This window comes from Canis lupus, chromosome 5 (genome assembly GCF_048164855.1).
Source record: "Canis lupus baileyi chromosome 5, mCanLup2.hap1, whole genome shotgun sequence".
In the NCBI taxonomy this organism is placed as follows: domain Eukaryota; kingdom Metazoa; phylum Chordata; class Mammalia; order Carnivora; family Canidae; genus Canis; species Canis lupus.
In genome coordinates, this window is record NC_132842.1 from 21071714 (window position 1) to 21095283 (window position 23570).

At 36.3% G+C, this 23570-nt stretch overlaps 1 long non-coding RNA gene across 1 annotated transcript in view; it reads right to left on the reverse strand.

Moving 5' to 3' along the window:
* Positions 1-2452: 2452 nt before the first annotated feature.
* Positions 2453-23570, reverse strand: part of LOC140633325 (uncharacterized) — a 48149-nt gene continuing 27031 nt past the window's right edge. The window contains exon 5 of the long non-coding RNA XR_012030949.1: positions 2453-2756. This is a non-coding gene — a long non-coding RNA (uncharacterized lncRNA). The remainder of the gene's footprint in view (positions 2757-23570) is intronic.

Below are 23570 nucleotides of genomic sequence, written 5' to 3' on the forward strand. Positions count from 1 at the left end.
GCCAACATGCACATGAGAAAATGCTCTGCATCACTTGCCATCAGGGAAATACAAATCAAAACCACAATGAGATCCCACCTCACACCAGTGAGAATGGGGAAAATTAACAAGGCAGGAAACCACAAATGTTGGAGAGGATGCAGAGAAAAGGGAACCCTCCTGCACTGTTGGTGGGAATGTGAACTGGGACAGCCACTCTGGAAAACTGTGTGGAGGTTCCTCAAAGAGTTAAAAATAGACCTGCCCTACGACCCAGCAATTGCACTGTTGGGGATTTACCCCAAAGATACAGATGCAGTGAAACACCGGGACACCTGCACCCTGATGTTTATAGCAGCAATGTCCACAATAGCCAAACTGTGGAAGGAGCCTCGGTGCCCATCGAAAGATGAATGGATAAAGAAGACGTGGTCTGTGTATACAATGGAATATTACTCAGCCATTAGAAATGACCAATACCCATCATTTGCTTCAACATGTATGGAACTGGAGGGTATTATGCTGAGTGAAATAAGTCAATCGGAGAAGGACAAACATTATATGTTCTCATTTATTTGGGGAATATAAATAATAGTGAAAGAGAATAGAAGGGAAGGGAGAAGAAATGGGTAGGAAATATCAGAAAGGGAGACAAAACATAAAGACTCCTAACTCTGGGAAGCGAACTAGGGATGGTGGAAGGGGAGGAGGGCGGGGGGTGGGGGTGAATGGGTGACTTGCACTGAGGGGGGCACTTGACGGGATGAGCACCAGGTGTTATTCTGTATGTTGGCAAATTGAACACCAATAAAAATAAATTTATTATTAAAAAAAAATAAAAAATAAAAGATTTGTCTAAGTATACCACACAGGATCCAACTTTGTGTAGCTATCTGGATGGGTCTCCAGAGGTGCACTACATCTCACTGTCCGGGTGAAGGATATTTGGAAACCTTCAAATGGGCTCCTTTGCCACAGAGGCAAAATGTCTTCTGTCCACCTTGAGTTCTCACAGTTCCATTAGTTGAAGTAGAAGAGAGAGTGTTAGAAGAAGAATAGAAGGAGAATAAGAGCTCATTTAGAACAAAAGGGTAGAGAAGCCTTTTTAAAAGGACTTCTTAATGGTTTCTAGATACACATGGCTAACCAGAAAAGAACAGATGATCTGTTTGGGAAGATCTGGAGGTGCCAGACTGTTTTGCCCTGAAGCCACAGAGAAGGCTTTGCAGAATCCTCTTATTAACAGAAAGACTGTCACATTCCCTGGATCTGTCCTGTGTAGGGTATTCTAGAGGTGAAAAGTGCCAAGAATACTGAGCACAATTAGATGGCTCTTGGCAATCTTTTCACTCTACGGAATTTTAGGTATAGAGGGCTCCCAACACATTTTTTTTTTCTGAAAAAAAGGAGACCAATCATTTCACCCAAATTTCATCCCTTGGTATTATAGTAGAGCTGTATCATTTATAATTCAAGTTTTATTTAAAGTAATTTTTATGTGGGAGCTAGGAAAACTCTCAAAAATATTTAGTTTACTTGCTTAAGGTGTGATTTAACTCTTTCACAGTTGCTTTATTTTTTGACCATTCCTTGTGGGCTACCAGGAGAATGTGTGCTTCCTTATTAATACAAGTCAACAGAGCCGCCTTCTGCCAAGGATCATGCCAAAAAATCAAATTAAGTGTCATTGCATGATGTTATTCGTTCTTTTCACTATATAGTGAAAATAAACAAAGGGAATTATTTGCAAAGCCATAGAAAGTACTTTTTTAACGTGTAGGATGTTATTTGCTAAAGTGCTGTAATTTTTAGAAATACTTTACTTCTAATGAGAAAACATAAAATTATTTTTAAAACACACAGATTTAAACTTTGTATAGAATTTTCATCCATTTTAACTATGGTGTACCATGATTAATGCCCAGCTGAATTTATTTATTTATTTGAGAGAAAGGGAGAGCGAGAGAGTGAGCACAAGCAGGAGTTGGGGCAGAGGGAGAAGCAGACTCCCCACTGAACAGGGAACCTAGTGGAGAACTCAATCCCATGACTCTGGGATCATGACCTGAACCGAAGGCAGACATTTAACCAGCTGAACCACCTAGGCACCCAGCTCTTTTGAAAATTTAACAGGATTTTCAGACTGCATAGTATCCCGATATCCTCTGTATTTTTCTCTTTGCAAATTTTGTACACATTTACTCAAAACTTCTCCTTTTTGAACATGTGGAAAATAGCCAAAAGATCCTATTTGATATTCTAGTTAGAAGTATGTCGTTTTTCCTTTCCTTTGACTGGAATGGTATAATTGGGAAATCACTCCTGAGCTTCATGTAGCTTAAATGTGGCAAAAAATTGTCATAAAAAAGAGTCTATAATGAAGGCAGGTTCTGTAAGCGTTAGGTCACTGTGGATTTAGATGGAATAAAAGGACAGGATTAGTTTAAACAAATAAACAGCTTAAGATTTTCTATTTTGTGTTGTTTTACTTTGCCTCAAAATGGTGAACATAAACATTTAGTAAGAAAACCATTTCCCCTCCTGGCTTTGTTACGATCTTTTTCAAAAGTGTTGAGGGTTGGTGGATGGGGGGAGGTATTGCTTGGTCAATGCCCCTGAATCTACTGGAAGTGAGGTTCTTGAGGTAGTCCGTGAATACAATGCTTCTTAGAGACATCTCTTTGGGTTCTCCTTTTCCATTGATGTTCTTTTAAACCACTTCTTTAACTTGTCAGAGAAATGGAGACTATGGAGTCATTACCTTAGTATCCTGTCTCCTAGGATTTTGAAATAGATTTTTCCCAGATTTATTAAGACATAATTGACATAAAGCACTAAGTTTAAGGTATACAGCCTCATGATCTGACTTATATATGTTATGAAACAATTCCCACAGTAAGTTTATGAATATCCTCCATCTCATATAGATGCCAGAAAAAAGAAAAAAAAATGTTTGTTTCCTTGTGATGAGAACTCTAGGATCGACTTTCTTAACAACTTCCACATATACTATACAGCGGTGTTACTGTAGTCATCATGGTGTACATTCCATTCCTGGTACTTAAAACTGGAAACTTGACGGGACGCCTGGGTGGCTCAGTGGTTGAGCATCTGCCTTTGGCCCAGGGCGTGATCCTGAGTCACGGGATAGAGTCCCACATCAGGTTCCCTGCATAGAGCCTGCTTCTCCCTCTGCCTATGTCTCTGCCTCTCTCTCTCTCTTTTTGTGTCTCTCACTAATAAATAAATAAAATCTTAAAAAAAAAAACAACAACTGGAAACTTGTACCTTTGACCACCTCCTTCAAATTCTGCCCCTCTGGTAACCACAAATCTGGTCTCTTTTTCTATGTGTTTTGGTTTATTTTTAAAACTATACATATATGTATTATATAATATATAATTTATATATGTTTGTTTATATATTTATTTCTATAGATATATATATTTATTTTTATTTTATATATGTACATTGATTCCACCTATAAGTGAGATCATACAATATTTGTCTTTAACATAATGCCCTCCGGGTCCATCCATGTTGTCACAAATGGCAGAATTTCTTTCCTTTTTTATGGTTGAATAATATTCCATTGTATATACATACAACTTTTTTATCCATTCATCTGTTGATGGATGCTTAGGTTGTTTCCACACCTTGGCTGATGTGAATAATGCTGCTGTGAAAATGGGAGATGATAACTCTTTGACATAATGTTTCATTCCCTTTTAATATATTCTCCAGAATGGAATTGCTTGATCATATGTTAGTTCTGGTTTTAATTTTTTTAGTAACCTCTGTACTGTTTTCTTTGTTGATTGTACCAATTTATATTCCCATCAACAATACACAGGGGTTTCCTTTCCCTACATCTTCACCAACATTTGTTATCACTTACCTTTTTGATAATACCTATTCTAATAGGCATGAAGGTGGTATCTCATTGCAGTTTTGATTTGCATTTCTCTTCAGCTTAGTGATGTTGAGCACATTTTCATGTACCTGTTGGGCATTCATATATATCCTCTTTGAAAAAAAAATGTCTTTTCAGGTCTTTTACACGTTTTTTAATTGTTTTTTTTTTTTCCTACTGAGTTGTAAGAGATCTTTATATATTTTGGATATGTAATTCTTATCAGAAAATCTGATTTGCAAACATTTTCTCCAATTCAGTAAGTTGCCTTTTCTTTCTGTCAATGATTTCCTTTGTCATGCAGAGGCTTTTTGGCTTGATACAGTCCTACTTGTTTATTTTTTATTTTGTTGCTTGTGCTTTAAGTAAAACATCCAAAAAATCATTGGCAAAACCCATGTCAAGGGAGTTTTTTTAAAAAAGACTTTATTTATTCATTCGTGACAGACACAGAGAGACACAGAGACACAGAGGGAGAAACCGCCTCCTCTCGGGGAGCCCAATGGGGACTCAATCACTGGACTGGGATCATGCCCTGAGCTGAAGGCAGATGCTCAACCGCTGAGCCACCCAGGTATCCCAAGGAACTCTTATCTCGTGTTTTCTTATAAGAACTGTATGGTTTCCTATCTGAAATGTGTTTTTAATAAAATGCCTTATCCATAAGATTGGGATTTATCATTATTTCCTTTTTCAGAATGATCTGGAATGATAATACTGATGACAGTAATCATTTCCATTTATTGAATATTTACCAGGTAATAGGCACTCATTGAATTGAATATTTACCAGGTAATAGCTAAGTGCTCTTTACATATTATTTCACTTTATTCTCAAGCTTGTGCTATAGATACTATTATTACATCTATTTTATTAATTAGAAAACTGAGGATTTGAGAGATTAAGTAATTTATTTGCCCAAGGTTGGGTAGCTACATTGGGCTGCAACTGGGATCAGAACCTGTAACTTACTGAAGAAACGGTTTTAGTTTATAGTTTTACCATTAAGGTATAATGATCACTTGAATTATCAGGGTCTTATTCCATCAACTCTACATGTTGGGATTAAGTAGATCAATGAGTAAACAGCATTACCTAAACTGGGAATTGCTTGGTTCACAAATTTTTGGTTGCTGTTGAACATGGAAAATACTAAGAAACTTTTTGAAGTAGTTGCAAATTTTTAAATCAAGAGAGTTTTTTTTACAAAAATCTGGATTCTGAGTGTTTCATGAAAATTCCAAATCTCTGTCATCCCGGTCTTGCATTCTGTCACTGCAGTGATTGGCTAGAGCTGAATGTGCCCATCCCTTTAAAGAAGGGATTCAATTCACCAATGTCCCTTCTGGGAGCTTCACTCATTCAGGCTGTTTCCCTGGTTCCTGTAGGCGTTTGAGTTTTGGTTCCAAGATTAGCTGATTCTTAATGTTTATTTGGTTTTCGACTGATTCTTTTCCATACGACAAGCTTATCATCCTGGTAAACTAACTTTCCTCTTACTGAAACATGGCCTCAGTGTATAATAACTGGAAATCTTTTTGGAAGTTCACATTATAAATTTATAGAACTAGACACAAAATCCATCCTAAATTCCGAGGAACTACAAGAGCTGCAATATGCCAGTTTCTGCCAAGCATTCTTAACAACAGATCACACAGAAGTTATACAGTATCTTTAACAGTCACATTAAATTAAAGTGCAAGTATTGGGGAAGACAATGCAAAGCCATGTGTGTTTTGTAAGGATATTTTTTTTTAATTTATTTTTTATTGGTGTTCAATTTACTAACATACAGAATAACCCCCAGTGCCCGTCACCCATTCACTCCCACCCCCCGCCCTCCTCCCCTTCCACCACCCCTAGTTCGTTTCCCAGAGTTAGCAGTCTTTACGTTCTGTCTCCCTTTCTGATATTTCCCACACATTTCTTCCCCCTTCCCTTATATTCCCTTTCACTATTATTTATCTTCCCCAAATGAATGAGAACATATAATGTTTGTCCTTCTCCGACTGGCTTACTTCACTCAGCATAATACCCTCCAGTTCCATTGTAAGGATATTTCTTAATTCTACATGAGTTGAGGATGATTGACATGCAGAATCTAAATAATGGAATTGGTTGTTTTCTAATTGATGCTTTACTTAAGGTGAGTTTCTCCTATTGGCTATAAAAAGACTATTAGTGAAGATGTTCCTGGAAAATGTAATAGGATTTGTTTCTTTGTAAGATATTTTACAATGCTGAAAAATTTCCCTCCTAGCATCAATTTGAATGTGGTGTCCATTTTTTTTAATCTGGCAAACTAACTTCTGAAGCCATGCATTCATTTTATGTGTATGTGTGTTTCCCCTTAATGAGATAAAATTAAATATAAAAGAATTGAATCAGACCAAAACATGTGACACAATGGTCTTGTTTCCATCACACACAGAAACAGCTTGTTTTAATAATCAAATACGTTTCCTAAGGGTCTTGTTAAATTGCTGAATGTAAATTGCAATTGGAATTGACTATTAAAGATCTTAGTAGAGTAGGTTAAACATCTGTTCAATTTATTACAATTTTATTTGTACTTCAGCTGTAACTGGGGCAATTAAGCCAATCAGAGCAAGCAAATCAAATCTAATTTACACTCTAATGGACTCAAAATGAATGAATAAACACTGCACTACTAGATCCAAATGATTACACATGTCTCTAAGGATTTTTTTTTCTATTTCAGTATAGAAAACCATGGTGTTCATACTATAACTAAGCACCTAAGGATGATGTAAACAAATCTGAACATCTCCTTATTTTTTCATGTTTTTATAAAATTGCTAGATAAAAACCAAGAATTTAATAAATTAGAGTCCTTCTTAACTCCGACAACTTTATTTACAAAATCATTCATTAAGTCCAATATCTGAATGCCAGAATTGTTTTTATTGGAGTATAGCTGGCATACAATATTATTTTGCCTTCAGGTGTACACCATAGCAATTTGACATTAATATACATTATGAAATGTCCTCCACAATAATTGTAGTTCTCATCTGTCACTGTACAAAGTTATTACAATATTATTGACTATATTCCCTGTGCTGTACTTTACATCCCTGTGATTTATTTTTATAACTGCAACTTTATACTTCTTAATCCCCTTTACCTATTTCACTCCTCCTCATCCCATCCCACATCCCCCTGGCCACTACCAGTTTTCTTTATAAGTGTTTCCCTTTTGTTTGTTCATTTGTGGTGGTGGTTTTAGATTTCACATATAAGTGAAATCGTATGATATTTGTCTTTCTTTGACTTGTTTTACTTACCACAATGCTCTCTAGGTCTGTCCATATTGTAAATGGCAAGGTTTCATTTTTAATTATGGTAGAGTAATATTCCATAGCATATATATGCCACATCGTCTTTATCCATTTATCTGTTGATGGACATTTAGGTTGCTTCCATATTTTGGCTATACTAAATGATGCTGCAATGAACATGGGTTGCATGGATATTTTTGAATTAGTGTTTTTGTTTTCTTTGGACAAATACTCAGAAGTATAATTGCTGTATCATATGGTAGTTCCATTTTTAGTTTTCTGAGAAACCTCCATACTGTTGTCCATAGAGACTGCACCAATTTACATTCCCACCATTAGTACTCAATGGTTCCCTTTTCTCCACATCCTTACCAACACTTATTATTTCTTGCCTTTTAGATCCTAGCCATTCTGACAGGTGTGAGGTAACATCTCATTGTGGCTTGGGTTTGCATTTCCCTGATGATGAGTGATACTAAGCATCTTTTCATGTGTCTGGCAGCCATCTGTATGTCTTCTTTGGAAAAACGTCTATTCAGGTTCTCTGCCCATTTGTAATCAAATTGTTTGGGGTTTTTTGGTTTTTTTTTTTTGTTTTTTTATTTTGTTTTGTTTTTTTTTTGGTATTGAGTGGTATGAGATCTTTAAATATTTCGGTTTATTAACCCCTTATCAGATCATTTCAAGCATCTTCCCCATTCAGTAAGTTGCTGGTACTCTCCTTTACTGTGCAAAAGCTTTTTAGTTTGATGTAGCCACGATTGCTTAGTTTTGCTTTTGTTGCCTTTGTCTGAGACAGGTCCAAAAAATATTGCTAAAACTGATGTCCAAGAATTTCTCATTTCCTTTTTGGATTTTTATGGTTTCAGGTCTTACATTTAGGTCGTTTGTTTGTTTGTTTGTTTGTTTTTACATTTAGGTCTTTAATCCATTTTGCATTTATTTTTTATAAGATATAAGAAAATAGTCCAGTTTCATTCTTTTGCATGTAGCTGATGTAGAAAATTTTATTTAACAGTATTCATGAATATTCAATATTCATGGCTAAATGCCAGAATTTAAATGGAACATACAGACATGAATTTTGTTAAATTTTCTATATTCTTTTTTTTTTTTTTTTTTTTTTTGCTTTAGCCCTGGTTTGTAATAAGGAAGAGTAGTAATGGATTTAATGTTATCAGTTAAAATCTTGTTGCTCTTTGTTGGGCTCATACAATTGAGAAATGACAACTTGACAATACAGAAATGTGTCATTCTGCACAGTATCTAGGTGGAGCAAGTTAACATCCATCTTACGAGGAGCTCAGGGTCATCAAAGCTTCCAACAATACACAAAAACATGCATCTCCAAATGCAAGTTTAATGTTGCAAAGGGAGCACTAGGATTTGGATGGAGCTCTCGGCTGACCTAACAGGAATGTCTGGGGAGCTGCTATTGTTTAGGTTTAGCAAATATCAAACAGAATACTATTATATAGTCTGTACCAGATTGAACAAAAATTAATTATTGTGAAATAATAGCATGCTAGGCAGTATGTTAGGATATTTTATAGACTACCACCCTATTTGGTGAACTGAAATTTCTACATTTGGGGAAATAACCCTAGAGTCAATAAGCTATTGTGGCTAATTTTTACAAGGGGTACCTTTTAATGCTGTCCAACTGGCCCTTTAGTAAGCTCACTGGTAACACTTGTATAATTTGATTTGGGATCTGAGGGCTTGGCGGATGCCATGTATTCCATCCTTTTGCCTCCAATATCTGATGAAAGCAAATTCAGCTAAGGTCCCCTTCCTTAAAGGAAAGGGCTTACAATTGAGTTTGGCCGTATGTCTTAGAACACATTGAGTCTGGCTCGAATAAAGCCACCAAATCAAGGAAAGACACACCCAGGCTAGACCTCTGCTGCTGCTCATCACATGTATACTTCTCTTCTCCTAGATGTGCTCTTTGCTATACATAGGACACTTTCCTGCTAGACCTGCTTGCTCTTTCAGTCCATCATTTCCAACTGCTTTAGATAAAGCAACAATCATTTATCAGGAAGTTACCACAAAGAGTCATAGACTCAGTCCCACTCTTCAGAGAATGCATTGTATTATGTCCGGATAAGTCCCTGCCTCCTTCCTAGTCTGTCTTAATGTCTCAGATAATTTTGAGTTGCTATTTAGTGCCAGGTGCCAGCATGGTCCCAAGAATATAATTATAAGCAAGAAAGACCTGTTCCCTGACCTTACAAAGCTAGTGGGGGAAGAAAAAGCATCAATCAAATATGCATACAATGAATGTGAAAATGAAACCTCAGTAACAATTACAAAGGTAAAGTCAGAATACAGAGACAACAGAGACTACATTCAAGGCTTCTTGCCTAGTTAGGTTGAGGAAGGCTTCCGGGTGAAAGTCAGAGAAGGATCTATCTGGCTGAGATATAAAGGTGAAAAATTAGTTACATGGGTGAAGAGATGAAGAAAGAGGGTTCCAAAGAGAGGAGACAGGGATATATGAATATCTGGAAACTGGCTAAAGTATGATACTTGAGAGAAGGCTTTGACTGAGAAAGCCTATGATAGCGGTGTAGGCTGGGGCTTCTTGGAGGAGTGGAGGAGGGGCTGTGATTTATAGAACCTGTTAATCATATTAAGAAAGGTTGCTTTTATGTAAAAAGCACCACAGAATCTTAGAGATACTTAAGCAGAAGTTCAAACATGACTCTGCCCTCAGCGAGGAGAATGAATTCCTTGGAGCAAAGCAATAGCAGCTGGACCAATGGACCATCGGGAGACCATAGACTCCAGTTGTAGGAAGACGCTAGCTTAGGTTAGGCTGGTCATAGTAATTAAGACAAGTGGATAGACTTGGGGAGTGTAAAGGTAAACATTTTGGTTTTGGGTCACTCTTTGTTTCAGGTACTTTGTGTTTACCATTGATTTTTAAGCTTCATCCCCAATAAAGGACAGACTTCTCCAACACAAGTTTATCTTTTCTTCACCTTCTTTTTCCCCTGCATTTACCTTCCTTTGCTGTTGTCTTATCCAGATAGTGGAACCCAATTTAACTTGGAGGATTAAAAAAAAATAAAACACCTAAACCAAACCTTTCAACTCCAATGCTTCTTTTCAGCTGAATGGCCCATTTCTTTTCTCTTGCTGTTTTTGGTGGAGTAGCTATGGAGCAGAGAGAGGTAGAAGGACGAGGACTTGAACACATTTGGAACATGGCCAAGACATCTTTACCTTTGTGGAGTCCTGATGAAATCTGGCTGTTATGAATCCTAAGTGAGTCTCATGATGTTTTCCAAGCAAATGAGACCACTTTGTGAAAAGCAAAAGCGTCTTCTCACCAGGAAAAGGGGCCATGTGCAAGAGGAGGAGGTGTAAATGGAGAGGAGCCATCAGCCCTTTGAGAAACTACATGATGTAACAGCCCCACTACACTGCCTCATTTGTGCTGGAAAATTTTAAATAGTCAGAGAACTATAATCCTATCCCATTAGCATAGCAACAAGTATGTTCTCAGCATAATAAACTTGGTTCCAGGGTGGCATTCAGCTCCATTTTGCATGCCCTTCTGTCTCACCTTTTATTGCCAATGCCATTGAAGTCCTAATGGAAAGACAGCCTTTGAAAGAACCCTGCTGGCTTTTTGGCTGCCTGTTGGCAACAGAGGAGACAAGGAGGACGAGAATATACATTTGTAAAGTTCCACTTGCTTATCTTACTTAGGGACAGCATTTTCTCCTTTCAAGCTTGTCTCCCAGCCACTGTAATTAGGCTTTCCTGAAACAGTCTTGCAGCTGTCTTGACATCACAATAGTGTTTTGATAAGCTCGGACAGTTACCAGTTCATCCGTCTGGCAAGACATTGCTGCATACCCAAAGGTTTCACTGTATCCTGGTGGATGCCATTGGTTCTCAAAGGGAAAGGGAAATATTTTTACAACAATATGCAAAGAATTCAGAAGCAAACTTATGGTGTTGAAACTTCTGTCTTCAAACCTAGCAACCAGTCTTCTCCTATTAAATCATTAATTTTCCAGGGCATAAATGAGCCTAGAGTTCTTTCACTGATGAGTAGGCAAGGCAAAAAATAATCAGAGAAAGAGGGAGACTATGTGACACCAAGGGAGACATACATGGACAAAGCGAGAGGACAAGAAAGGCAAGAGGGAGAGAAATGTCTTGATTGTAAGCTTCCTGAGGTCAAGACTCTGGTTTCCAGTACACTGCTGCTTTTGAACATGATCTTGCGGTCATGCTATGACTGGGAGTAACAGGAACTCACCCCCCTTGAGTCAGTGGTTTTGCAGTCAGATTGAAAGTCTCTGTCATGTATCAAGCAAGGTCTTCTAAAACGAGAGAATCTTGAATTCAACCAGAATCATCTAAGGCAGTGACTTCAGGAGTCTTTTCACTTACGTGGAGTGAGGCTGTCCAGTAAGACTTTCAACAATGATGGAGACGGTGTATTTCTGGCAGTCAAAGCACTTGAAATGGACTAGTGCAAGTAAAGAATTGAATTTTTTAATTTAAAATTTCAATTGATGTAGCTACATTTGTCTGCTGGCTACCATATTGGACAGCGCACTGGGAGGGCCAGCACTACTCATAAGGATTCATATACCCTCACATCCGAAGATAAAACAGAATCATCTTCCTCCCTCCCAAGACTAGAATTATCCTGCAGCCATTAGCTCTGAGACAAACCTCACACTCTCAAGTGGGAAAGAAAGGCATCTGAGGAACAGAGCAATGCCTCAAGCCCTTGGGCAAAAGCCATGCCCCTTGCTCTTTACAACTTCACTCCATTTCTTTGGAAAATCTAGTCATTGCAAATATTTCTAACATCACTGCAGAAGGAGAATAACAACTTTTGCTTTTGATCAAGTCCTGTAGGGCTAGCACAGCGCTAAGTCTCTACTTGAGAGATGCTTACTAATTCGATGTCTGTTCTAAAAAGGGAGTCCTCAAACTTTTGTAATAGGACTATCTTTATTATGAGACATGATTTCTTGATACTGGGAGGCAAGAAAGCATTAACCCCTCCAGCTGCAGTTGTGTGGTTGCTTTTAATAACCCTTTTGCTTATAAGTAAGACCCTTCGTTTGAGCCATACTCAAGGTTGTTTATGTTTTTCAGAAAACCTCTCACTGATTTCTGCTGTCATCGACTCATCGAGGCATTAATGAATAGGACAGTAGCTATTCTGGGCCAGCTTTTTGCTCTGTGGTACTTGCGCTCTGCCTGTGTGTATCAGTAAAAGTGGAGTGTAAGCAAAGGGGGGAGGCAACATTTGGCCCATTGATTTCACTGCAGCTGCTAAAACAGAAATGCCAACGCAAAGCTGAGCCACTAATTGGAAATGGAATAAACTGAAGAAATATTGGTTCAAATGGCAGCTATATTTTTGAAGAGAAGATTTCAGTTGAAATGCCATAGGAGACAGTTAGCCAAAACATTTGTCTGTGGAAATTTCTCTTCTCCATTTTATTCAGATTTACAGCTGGGTGCTAAGTGAAGCATTTCTTGAGAACACATGCCATGGATAAACCAAGATGTTTATTTTCCTCAGTAGCAGATCAGATTGAACTCACAACAAATAGTTCAATTAGCATGATTACTAATAGGCTGATTAATGCAGGCTACAGCGAATGAAATTGGTTGTGTTGGAATGGAGCTCCTTGGTGGGTGAAGTTGGTAGCAGAGCAAGGCACCTGCAACCAGTTTCTGGTTTTGATGGAACATCAGGGTGAGAAAGGGTCAGCTTGAGAATGAGTCTGCATGTTTTGTGAAACTGCTACTTGATGCACTGGGCCTGAGGGTGCTCTCCGGCTCTTATACAAGGACTCCTGGCCGGAGTTCTACATTCCTCTTGGAGTTTAGTGTCAGGAAAACACTTGCTTCTCCTGGTGAGCTACTTTAATTCCTCATATCAGGCAATAAAACTCCACATCTGATTTCCATGTCGCTTTCGCCCAGAAATCCTGAAAACTCAGCTGACTTCACCATTCATTACATTATTAACCTTGGCTTTTGCTGCTTCCTACCCCCACCTGGTGAAGAGCCAGCCCCAAAGATACTGGTAGTCTGTGGAATTTGCCCCTATCCTTTCTGAGTAATCTTGAACAAGTCTCCTTTCTCTCTGAGCCCTAATTTACTCACCTGTGAAGTGGGCAATAATTGTTTTTTTATAGATGTTTTGCTCTAGCGATGATTCATAGTAAACATTTAAACATGCTAATTATAGGGTTGTATGGTGACAGATGGTAGCTACACTTGCCATGAGCACAGCATAACGTATAGAGAAGTGGGATCACTATGTTGTACACCTGAAACTAATGTAACGTGTATTAGCTGCACTTATTTTTCTAAAAGCCTCAAAAGCCAAAAATGTTAATTATTGAATTTTAAATCATTCTTTCAACCTGCACTTAATCTCAATGATAAATCATATTAGGAAGCAAATATGACATTAATGCAATCATCATAAATATAGCTGGGGGTGCCATTATTTCAAGGGTTAGATACATTGATATTACTTTTCCTGTGTATTTACAGTTCTTTCTGAAGTTAAAATCTAAGTAGAGTGAAATGTGCAAATCTTGTGTACAACTCTGAACTTCGACTCATGTAGGCTATACCCCTTTAAGATGTAGAACATTTCTTTTACCCACGAAATTTCCCTTGGGCCTCCTTAAGTCAACACCTCCTCAGACAAAGCTTTTCTGAATCCTTTCACTGTAGAGTCCTTTTGCCTGCTTTAGAAAAATATGTAAATGGAATCCTACAGTGTATATTTTTTTTCTGTCTGGCTTCTTCTGCTTAAGAGAAGTATTGAGATTCATCCATGTTATTGAGATGGATGATAAATATCTTTTAATGCTAAGTATCTCCTGTTGTATGAAGATACCATAAATTATTTATTCTCCTGTTGAGGGATGTTGGACTGTTTTCAACTTCTGGCTATTATGAATGAAGTTGCTGTGAACATTCCTTTTACCAGCCTATGGTAGTTTTATGTTTTCTTCACTCCTGGAAACTTTCATAAGAGTGAAAAGACTATAGAAAGTATGCTGTCCCATTTTATAGTCCTACCGGCAAAATAAGAATGTTCCTTGCCAAGACTGGGTGTTACCTGTCTTTTTAAAAACAATACAAAAGATATGCTTTCATATTTTTATATTTATTAAAATATATTTATGTGTTTTTAAATAAACTTTCAATTTTTGAATAGTTTTAGATTTGCAGAATTATTTCAGATGGTAGAGACTTGCAATATATCCCATACTCAGTTTTCCCTATTATTACCATCTTGCATTAGCATGGTATATTGCCACAACTAATGAATCAATATGGACACGTTACTAATAAATAAACTAAAGCTCATATTTTATTCAGATTTCCTCAGTTTTCTCCTAATGTCCATTTTCTGTTCTAGGATCTCATCCAAGGTACCACATTACATTCATTAACTGTATTTGTTTAGGCTCCTTTCGGCTGTGGCAATGTCTCTGACTTTCCTTGTTTTTGATGACCTTGAAAGGTTTCAGAAGCACTGGTATTATATCGAATGTCCCTTACTTGAGATCTGTCTGCTGTTTTTTTTTGTTTTTGTCTTATTTTGTTTTGTTTTGTTTTCAAAATCAGGCTGGAAAATGTGTTTGGGGAGGAAGATCACAGAAGTAAAATGTAATTTTCATCACATCATATGAAGAATATGTACTATCAGGAGGATTTATTACTGTTGAGGTTAAGCTTGATCACTTGGGTGAGGTAGTGTTTGTCTATTTTTTTCTATTATAAAGCTTCACTTCTCTTTTTTCCTTTCCATATTATACTCAAAGTGGAAGTCATTATGCACAGACTACACATAAAGAGTAAGAAATTCTGCTGGACCTCCTTCAGTGTAGAGTAGTTACAGAAATTATTTTGAATTCTGCATAGGTGATTTGTCTACTATCTTATTTTCTTATTTAATCACTTATATCAGTATGAATGCATAGATATTCATTTGATACTTTGGGCTGTAATCCGGTACTTTTTTTTTTTTTTTTTTTTTTACTTTCTGGGTTTTTTGGATGCTAAATCGTTTCAGCTTCGGCCATTGGGAACTCTTTTATTTGGCTCCTGTGGTAACACTTCCATCATTATATGAGTCTTTTCTTTCATAGTGTTTTCCTGTTTTGCAGCATTATGAAATGCTTCAGAGTTATCTTGTCATTTCCTGCCTCAGCCTGAGAGCCAGCCATTTAAGGAGCCCTGGTGCCTTTGACTGGAGTACAGTCTTTAGAAATGAAGATCTGCCTGCCAGGTGTTCTCACTATTTCTAGGATGTTCTTCTAAGGCACTCTCAGCAGGCAGAGGAAGGAATTATGTGTGTATGCTACCCTATGTTTGTATGTATTCATGCAAATACTTCTGTATGTGACCATCTGTGTCTGTATAAACCTAAATATGGGTTAATACTGATGTCTCTGATCTATCACCACATGGATCACTCTAGCCTACTCCTTCCCTTCATCTGTGACTTCCCACAGTGACAGCGAGAAGCCTGCATCCCTTTCTCTGCTAGCCATTATTTTTTTTTCTTCAAATGCTATTGGTGTTACATTTTTAGATGCATCACCAAATCTAAGGTCAATGTAGATTTTCTCTCATGTTTTTTTTTTTTTTTTTTTTTGCAGAAGTTTTATGGATTGGCATTTTACATTTTTGGTCTGTAATCCATTTGGAGTTAATTATGTACAAGGTATGAGGTTTGCAACTAAATTCTTTTACTTATTTTTTTGCATACGGACATCCAATTGTTCTAGTACCTTTGTCACAAAGACTTAGCTCTCCATCAAATTGCCTTTGCTCCTTTTCTCAAAAATCAGTTGATGGTGTTCATGTGAGTCTATTCTGTTGCATGTATCCATATGCCCATTCTTTCACTAATATAACACTGTCTTGATTACTATAGGCTTATATCTATCTTGAATCAAGCATTGTGAATCTTCAAAATTCATCCTTCTTAAGAACTGTGTTGGCTATTCTAAGACCTTGATATTTGAAATAAGTGTCAGCATCAATTTGTTGAGATCCAACAATGAGCCTGCTAGGATTTTGCTGGGGCTGAAGTTGAAATTATAGGTCAAGATGGGATAAATAAACATTGTTTACAATACTAAGTATTTCAATCCAAGAATAAAAAGTATCTATTTATATAGATCTTCATAAGTCTTTAATAAGTTTATGGTTTTCTGCTTATTGATCTTATACATCTTTTGTTAGATCCATACATAAATAAATTATTTTGGGAGCTACTAAAATAGTATTGCGTTTTTTAATTTCAAATTCCAATGATCTGTTGTAAGTTTCTAGGAAAGTCAATGAATTTTGTGTATTAACCTTGTATCCTGAAGCCATGTTTGTAATCATTTATTAGTCCCAGGAGATTTTGGGGGGTAGTTCTTTGGATTTTCTACATAGACAATCATGTCATCTGTGAAGAAAGATACTTCTATTCCTTCCTTCCCAGTTAGTGTATCTTTTATTTTTTATTGCACTGGCAGGACTTCAAGTATGATGTTGAATAAGAGTGATGAGAAGAGACTTCCTTGTGTTATTCCTCATCTAGGGGAAGGCATCCAACTTCCTATCATTGTTTGATGTCAGCAGTAGACTTTCTTTTATTTTTTTATTATTATTTTTAAAGATTTTATTATTTGGGGGAGAGAGTGCATATGAGAGAGAGAGAGAGCTGGGATCTGGGAGGAGGGGCAGAGAGAGAAGCAGACTCCTCACTGCGCAGGGAACCCAACTTAGGGCTGGATCCCAGGATCCAGAAATCATGACCTTACCGGAAGGCAGACGCTTAACTGACTGAACCCTCCCAGGCCCCCCCAGTAGATTTTCTTTTTAGATATTCTCTATCAAACTGAGGAAGTTTCTATTCCTAGTTTACTAAGAAGATGTTTTTATTATTATTATTATTATTATTATTATTATTATTATTATTATCCTGAAAGGGTGCTTGACTTTTGTCAATTTTTTTTTCTGTGTTGATTTATAGAAATATATGATTTTTCTTGTTCTGTTGATGGTAATGGGTTGCATTGATTTTGCTAAACAATATTTGTATGCATAGAATAAATCACACTTGGTCATAGTATGTAATTCTTTTTTATACATTGTTGGATTTTATTTGCTAATAATTTGTGGGAACTTTGTGCATACATTCATAAGAGATAATAGTAGTTTTCCCTTCTTATAATTTTTTTCCCACTGGTTTTGGTGTTAGGGAAAATACTGGCCTCATAGAGTAAGTTAAGAAGTATTCTCTTTGCCTCTGTTTTCTGGAAAATATGGTGAAGAATTGGTATAACTGCTTCCATAAATATTTGGTAGAATTCTTCGATGAATCCAGCTGGGCCTGGCCTCTTTTTTTTTTCTTTTTTAAAGGTTATGAATTACTGCTTCAGCGTCTTTATTAAATGTAAGAGTATTTAGGGTATCTCTCCTATTCATTTTGCTAATTACCATCTCTCAAGGAATTGGTCCATTCATGTAAATTATCAAATTTGTGGGTGTAGAGTTTATTATCTTTTAATGTCCAGAGGATCAATAGATGTTGGCCCTTCTTTCAGCGTTGATTTACATATGGTGTCTTTGTTAGCTAAACATTTATCAATTTTGTTGATCATTCAAATAAGATTTGAATTTTATTGAATTTATTGTTTTCCTATTCTCAATTTCTTTGGTTTATTCTCTAATTTTGGTTATTTCTTTTCTTGTGTTTGTTTTATGTTTAAATTGCTCTTCTTTCTGTAGTTTCCCTAGGTGGAAGTTTTGGTTATTGATTTTACGTTGTTACTCTTTTTCTAATTTATGCATTTAATGTGATATATGTCCTTCTAACCACTGCTTTTGCTACATCTCAGAAATTTAGTAATTTGCACTCAGTTGATAAAGTTTTTATTTTGGAGACTTCTTTGATCTATGTCTTATTTTAAAAAAAAAATTTTCCATGTCTTTGAAGTGTATTCTTTATTTTCAAATGTTTGGAGATTTCCCAGCTATCTCTCTGTTATAGATTTCAAGTTTTATTCCATTGTGATCTGAGAACATATTTTGTATAATTTTTTTTCTTTTAAATTTGTTAAGGTGTGTCCTATAACCCAGAATGTGGTCTGTCTTGGTGATAGCTCCATGAGAACTTGAGAAGAGTGTTCATTCTGCCTTTGTGTGTGTGTGTGTGTGTGTGTTTCTACTTTTCTTTTTTATTGAGATATAATTGACCTAACATTATATTAGTTTCAGGAGTACAACATAATGATTTGATATTTATATATGTTACGAAGTGATCATTTTTCTTAAAAGACATGTTCTGAAATTATCAGTTAATTCAAGTTGATTGGTAGTGTTCAGCTTAACTATATCCTTGTTGGTTTTCTTCCTGTTTGACCTCTCAAGTACTGGCAAGAGGTGTTGAAGTCTCCATAACAGTGAATATGTCCATTTCTTCTGTCAGTTCTGTCAGTTTTGTTTCACTGTTTTTGTTCCTCTATTATGTGCATACATGGTTAGGATTGCTACATTTACTTTTTGTGAAATTAATATAGCTAACTTCAACTTTCTTTTATTTACTGATAGCATGATGTAGCTCTCCTTTTGCTCTTAACCTATCCATCCTTAAAGTGTTTTGTTTTTTTACCAGTAACAGAGCTTTGCCCCTTTTTTTTTTAAGGTTTTATTTATTTATTCATGACCTTCTTTTTTTTTAAGGTTTTATTTATTTATTCATGAGAGACACAGAGAGGCAGAGATGTAGGCAGAGGGAGTAGCAGGCTCCCTGTGGGGAGCCTGATGCAGGAGTTGATCCCAGGACTCTGGGATTTGATTTGAGCCGATGACAGACGCTCAAACATTGAGCCATCCAGGTGCCCTGGCTTTTCTTTAATAAAACCACTCCCACAATCTCCATCTTTGATTTTTTTTTTTTTTTACTTTTTTTCTCTTTAAGATTTTATTTAAATTCCAGTTGCCAAATCCAGTGTAATGTTAGTTTCAGGTGTGGAATTCAGTGGTTTAACACCTAGATAAAATATCCAGTGCTCACCATGACAAATGCCTTCCTATATCCCTATTACCTATTTCCCCTCCACCTCCACCTTCCCTCTGGTAACCATCAGTTTGTTTTCTATAATTAAGAGTCTGTTTCTTGGTTTGACTCTCTCTTCCTCTCCTCCCCCCCCACCATGTTCATTTGTTTTATTTCTTAAATTCTACATATAAGTGAAATCATGTGTCGTCATTCTCTGACTGATGTTTCATTTAGCATAATACTCTCTAGTTCCATCCATGTCATTGCACATGGCAAGATTTCATTCTTTTTGATGGCTGAGTAATATTCCATTATATGTGTGTGTATTTATATATTTTTATAATACACAATATTCCATTATATACACTACACACTTTTTAAAAAAGATTTTCTTTATTTATTCATGAGAGAGAGAGAGGCAGAGACACAGGTAGAGGGAAAAGTAGGCTCCCTGTGGGGAGCCTGATGTGGGACTCGATCCCAGGATTCCGGGATCATGACCTGGGCCATGCTCAACCAGAGGCAGATGCTCAACCACTGAGCCACCCAGGTGCCCCCAGCACAACTTCTTTATCCATTCATCAGTTGTTGGATGTTTGGGCTCTTTGCATAATTTCACTATTGTAGATCATGCTGCTATAAACATTGGGGTGCATGTTTCCCTTCAAATTGGTATTTTTGTATCCTCTGGGTAAATACTTAGGAGTGCTATTGCTGGATAGTAGGGTAGTTCTATTTTTAGTTTTTTGAGGAATCTCCATACTGTTTTCCAGGGTGGCTGTACCAGTTTGCATTCCCACCAACAGTATAAGAGGGTTCCCCTTTTTCTGCATCCTTCTTTTATTTAGCCTATACACATCATTCATATTTAAGTGATTACTGGTATAATTGAATTAATAGTGATTATGTTTGTACTTGTTTTGTGTTTATTGCCAGAAGCTTCTTTTCTGCCTTCTCTGGTTTTATATGGGCATTCTATATGATCTCATTTTACCCTTTTTAAACATATCTATCACACTTTTAAGAATATATACTTTTAATAGTTTCTCTAGAGTTTAAAACATTTAATTTTAATTAATGTAAGATCACTTTCAGTTGACACTTGTTTCAAGTGTAGTGCAGGTGCCTTTTAATAGAGCATTACTAATTCTTTGTGACAATGCTGTCATTCATTTCACTTACGAAAATACTATAACAATCCAATCTGTAATTACTATTAGTACTTTAAACAGAGTTACATTTTATATCAGTTAGTAATGAGAAAAAAAGTTTTTATGTTACCTTTATTCCTTCGCTGATGCTCTTCCTTTTTTTTTTTTTTTTTATTTTATCCTCCTACATGAAGAAAATTTCCTCCAATTTCTTGCAGGGTAGGCCTGCTGGTGGTGAATTCAGTTTCTGATTATCTGAGAAAGACTTAACTTTTCCTTCACTTTTGAAATAGAATTTTGATAAAATTCTGGTTGAACATTTCTTTTTTTTTCTTTCAGTACATTTAATATTTCCTCCCACTTTCTTTTTTTTTTTTTTTTTTTTTTTTTTTTTAATTTTTTTTCCTCCCACTTTCTTTTTGCTTGCATGGTTTCTGTTAAGAGACCTGTAAATCTTACCCTGTTCCTCTCCAGGCAAAGTGTATTATTCTCTACAGGGAAAGGCTTCTTTCAAGATATTATTTTTGTCTTTGGTTTCCCGCAGTTACAATATAATATGTCTAAGTAGAGTTTTTTTTAAACTATATTTGGATCTATGGTTTGATATCTATCATTACTTTTTGAAAATTCTCAGCTATTATTACTTCAAATATTAATTTTGCTCCATTCTCTTCTACTATTCTAATTATGCATGTTGCATCTTTTGAAATTGTCCCATTGTTCTTGGATATAGTATTCTATTCTCTCATTCTTATTTCCTTTGCATTTCAGTTCTCACAGTTTCTATTGACCTATCTTCAAGCTCACGAATTCTTTCCTTAGCCTACTGAGTCTGCCAAAAACCCTATAAAAGGCATTCTTCATTTCAGCTACAGTGTATTTAATTTCTAGTATTTCCTTTTGATTCTTTTCTCAGAACTTCCATGTCTTGGCTTATATTATCTGTTTTTGCCTATTGTCTACTTTTTCTATTAGAACTCTTACCATATTAATTATAGTCATTTTAAATTTCCTGCTTCATAATACCACAATTTATTTCATAGCTGAGTCTGACTCTGATGTTTACCTTTTCTCTTCAGACTCTTTTTTTCTTGCTTTTTGGCATATTTTTAATTTTTGGTGGAAAGTTGAACCTGTATTGTGTAATAGGAATTGAAGTAAATAGATTTCTAGTGTGAGATTTATGTCCCTCTAGTTAGGATGTAGGTTTTATCTCATGTTCTCTTTAGGTATATGTACTAGTTGTTTCAAATTCCTCTAGCATCCTTTTTTTCTTCCTTTTAACTTTGGGGATCCCTAAGTATTCTTCTGCAGAGAGACTCTTAAAACTCTTTTTTTAAATAAAGATTTTATTTATTTATTCACGAGAAACACACACACACAGAGGCAGAGACACAGGTAGAGGGAGAAGTAGGCTTCCATGGGAAGCCTGATGTGGGACTCAATCCCAGGATGCAGGGATCACCCCCTGAGCCGAAGGCAGATGCTCAACCACTGAGCCACCCACGTGTCCCATTTGGCTGTCTTCTACCTTTATTTTTCCTCTGTGTGTGTTGTCTTAATCTCTTTCTATAAGAATTCCAGTCATGTTTAATTAGGTTCCACCCTAATGAGCTCTTTTTAACTTAATTACTTCTTCAAAGACCCTACGTCCAAAATCAGTCATATTTGGAGGTACTGGAGGTTAGGACTTCATAGACATTTTGAGGAGGACACATCTCAGCCCATAACATATAGATGACTGCTATTTCCCTTATGTGAGACAAGAGGGTGAGAGGGAGCTGGAATGAGAGCAATGCCCTCTCCCATGGCTCTTGAGCAATGCTGTGGTAAAATCTTTCATCCTGGAAAATATTTCTCCTTTTTGAGAAAACTCAAGACATATTTCATAAGCTTTACTCTTCCCTTCCACCTGCCAGAGACTCTTTTTCTGATCTTTCCAACCAGGTGGGTTTCCTGAAGGAAAAGACCAGGAAATGTGGGGGTTTTTCTAAGACTGCAGCTCCCAGGAGTTTCTCACACTTGGACCAGTCAACCTGCAGCCTTTAGCAATTCATCCAAATGACCAGTTGAGTATTTCTACCAGTTTTAACTCCATTGGCTTCTTCCCCAGTTAGGCAAATATGGGCCATAACCCTGGATTCACCTGTCTTTCCAGATTTTATGGCCTCAGTTTGACTTATAAACTCAGTTCTCTGATAAGCACAGGAAAAGACATTAACTTTCAGTTTGTCCAACTTTTTCTTCTCAGAATGGGATTGATTTCCAAAATCTTTACATGCTAGAGTTGAAACCAGAAGTCTCGGTTATATTTTAAGTCATTCTACTTACTGAGAATTAAAAATTAAGTAAACTACAACTAACACAAATGGAAATTTCTCTTTTCTTCCTGCTATATAAGGAACTCCAAATTGCATTATCTCTTTCCATGTTTATACTTTTTGTTGATTCAAACTGTCAGTTTAGATCTATAAGATTATTAATTTTTGGTGTATAAATCTATTTGTCAAATGTTACTACTGATAATGTATTAAGTCTGGTTCATAATTACTTGGGTTTAACTACATTTACAGACTACATTGTTCATCTTCAATTCTTTTATACCATGACTTACGGTTTTCTTCTTTGGATTGATCTCTTGGTCAGCTGAAATGTATTTCAGTAGATATTTCAGAGAGAGTTCAGGTGTAATTTCTGAATCCTTCAATGACTAAGAATATCCTTGTTCCCTTACACCCAATCATCAGCTGATGGGAACATGAACTTCTCATACCCAGTCTCTCTTCAAAACTGTAGACTTTGCCCTGTGACTTTTGCCATTTAGTGTTAGAGAACTGTTTATAGTTCCCTACAATTTTTCCCCCTTGTTAAGTGGACTTCTTATGACTGGATAGTTCCAATATCTTTTATCCTTGATTTTCAAAAATTTCATCAAGCTATGTCTAAATGTTTGTCTCCTCTCTTTTAGTTTGTCATTCTTGATCTCTTTCAATTTTAATACTCAAGTGTTCATTCTAGTCAGAAAATTGTTTTTATTAGGAAACATTTAAAACAGGAAAATGAGAATAAAATACTCATATGTATGCCTCGATACAGTAAGTTTCAGTATATCCTAATAGTTTGCTGCAGATGCCACAATTAAA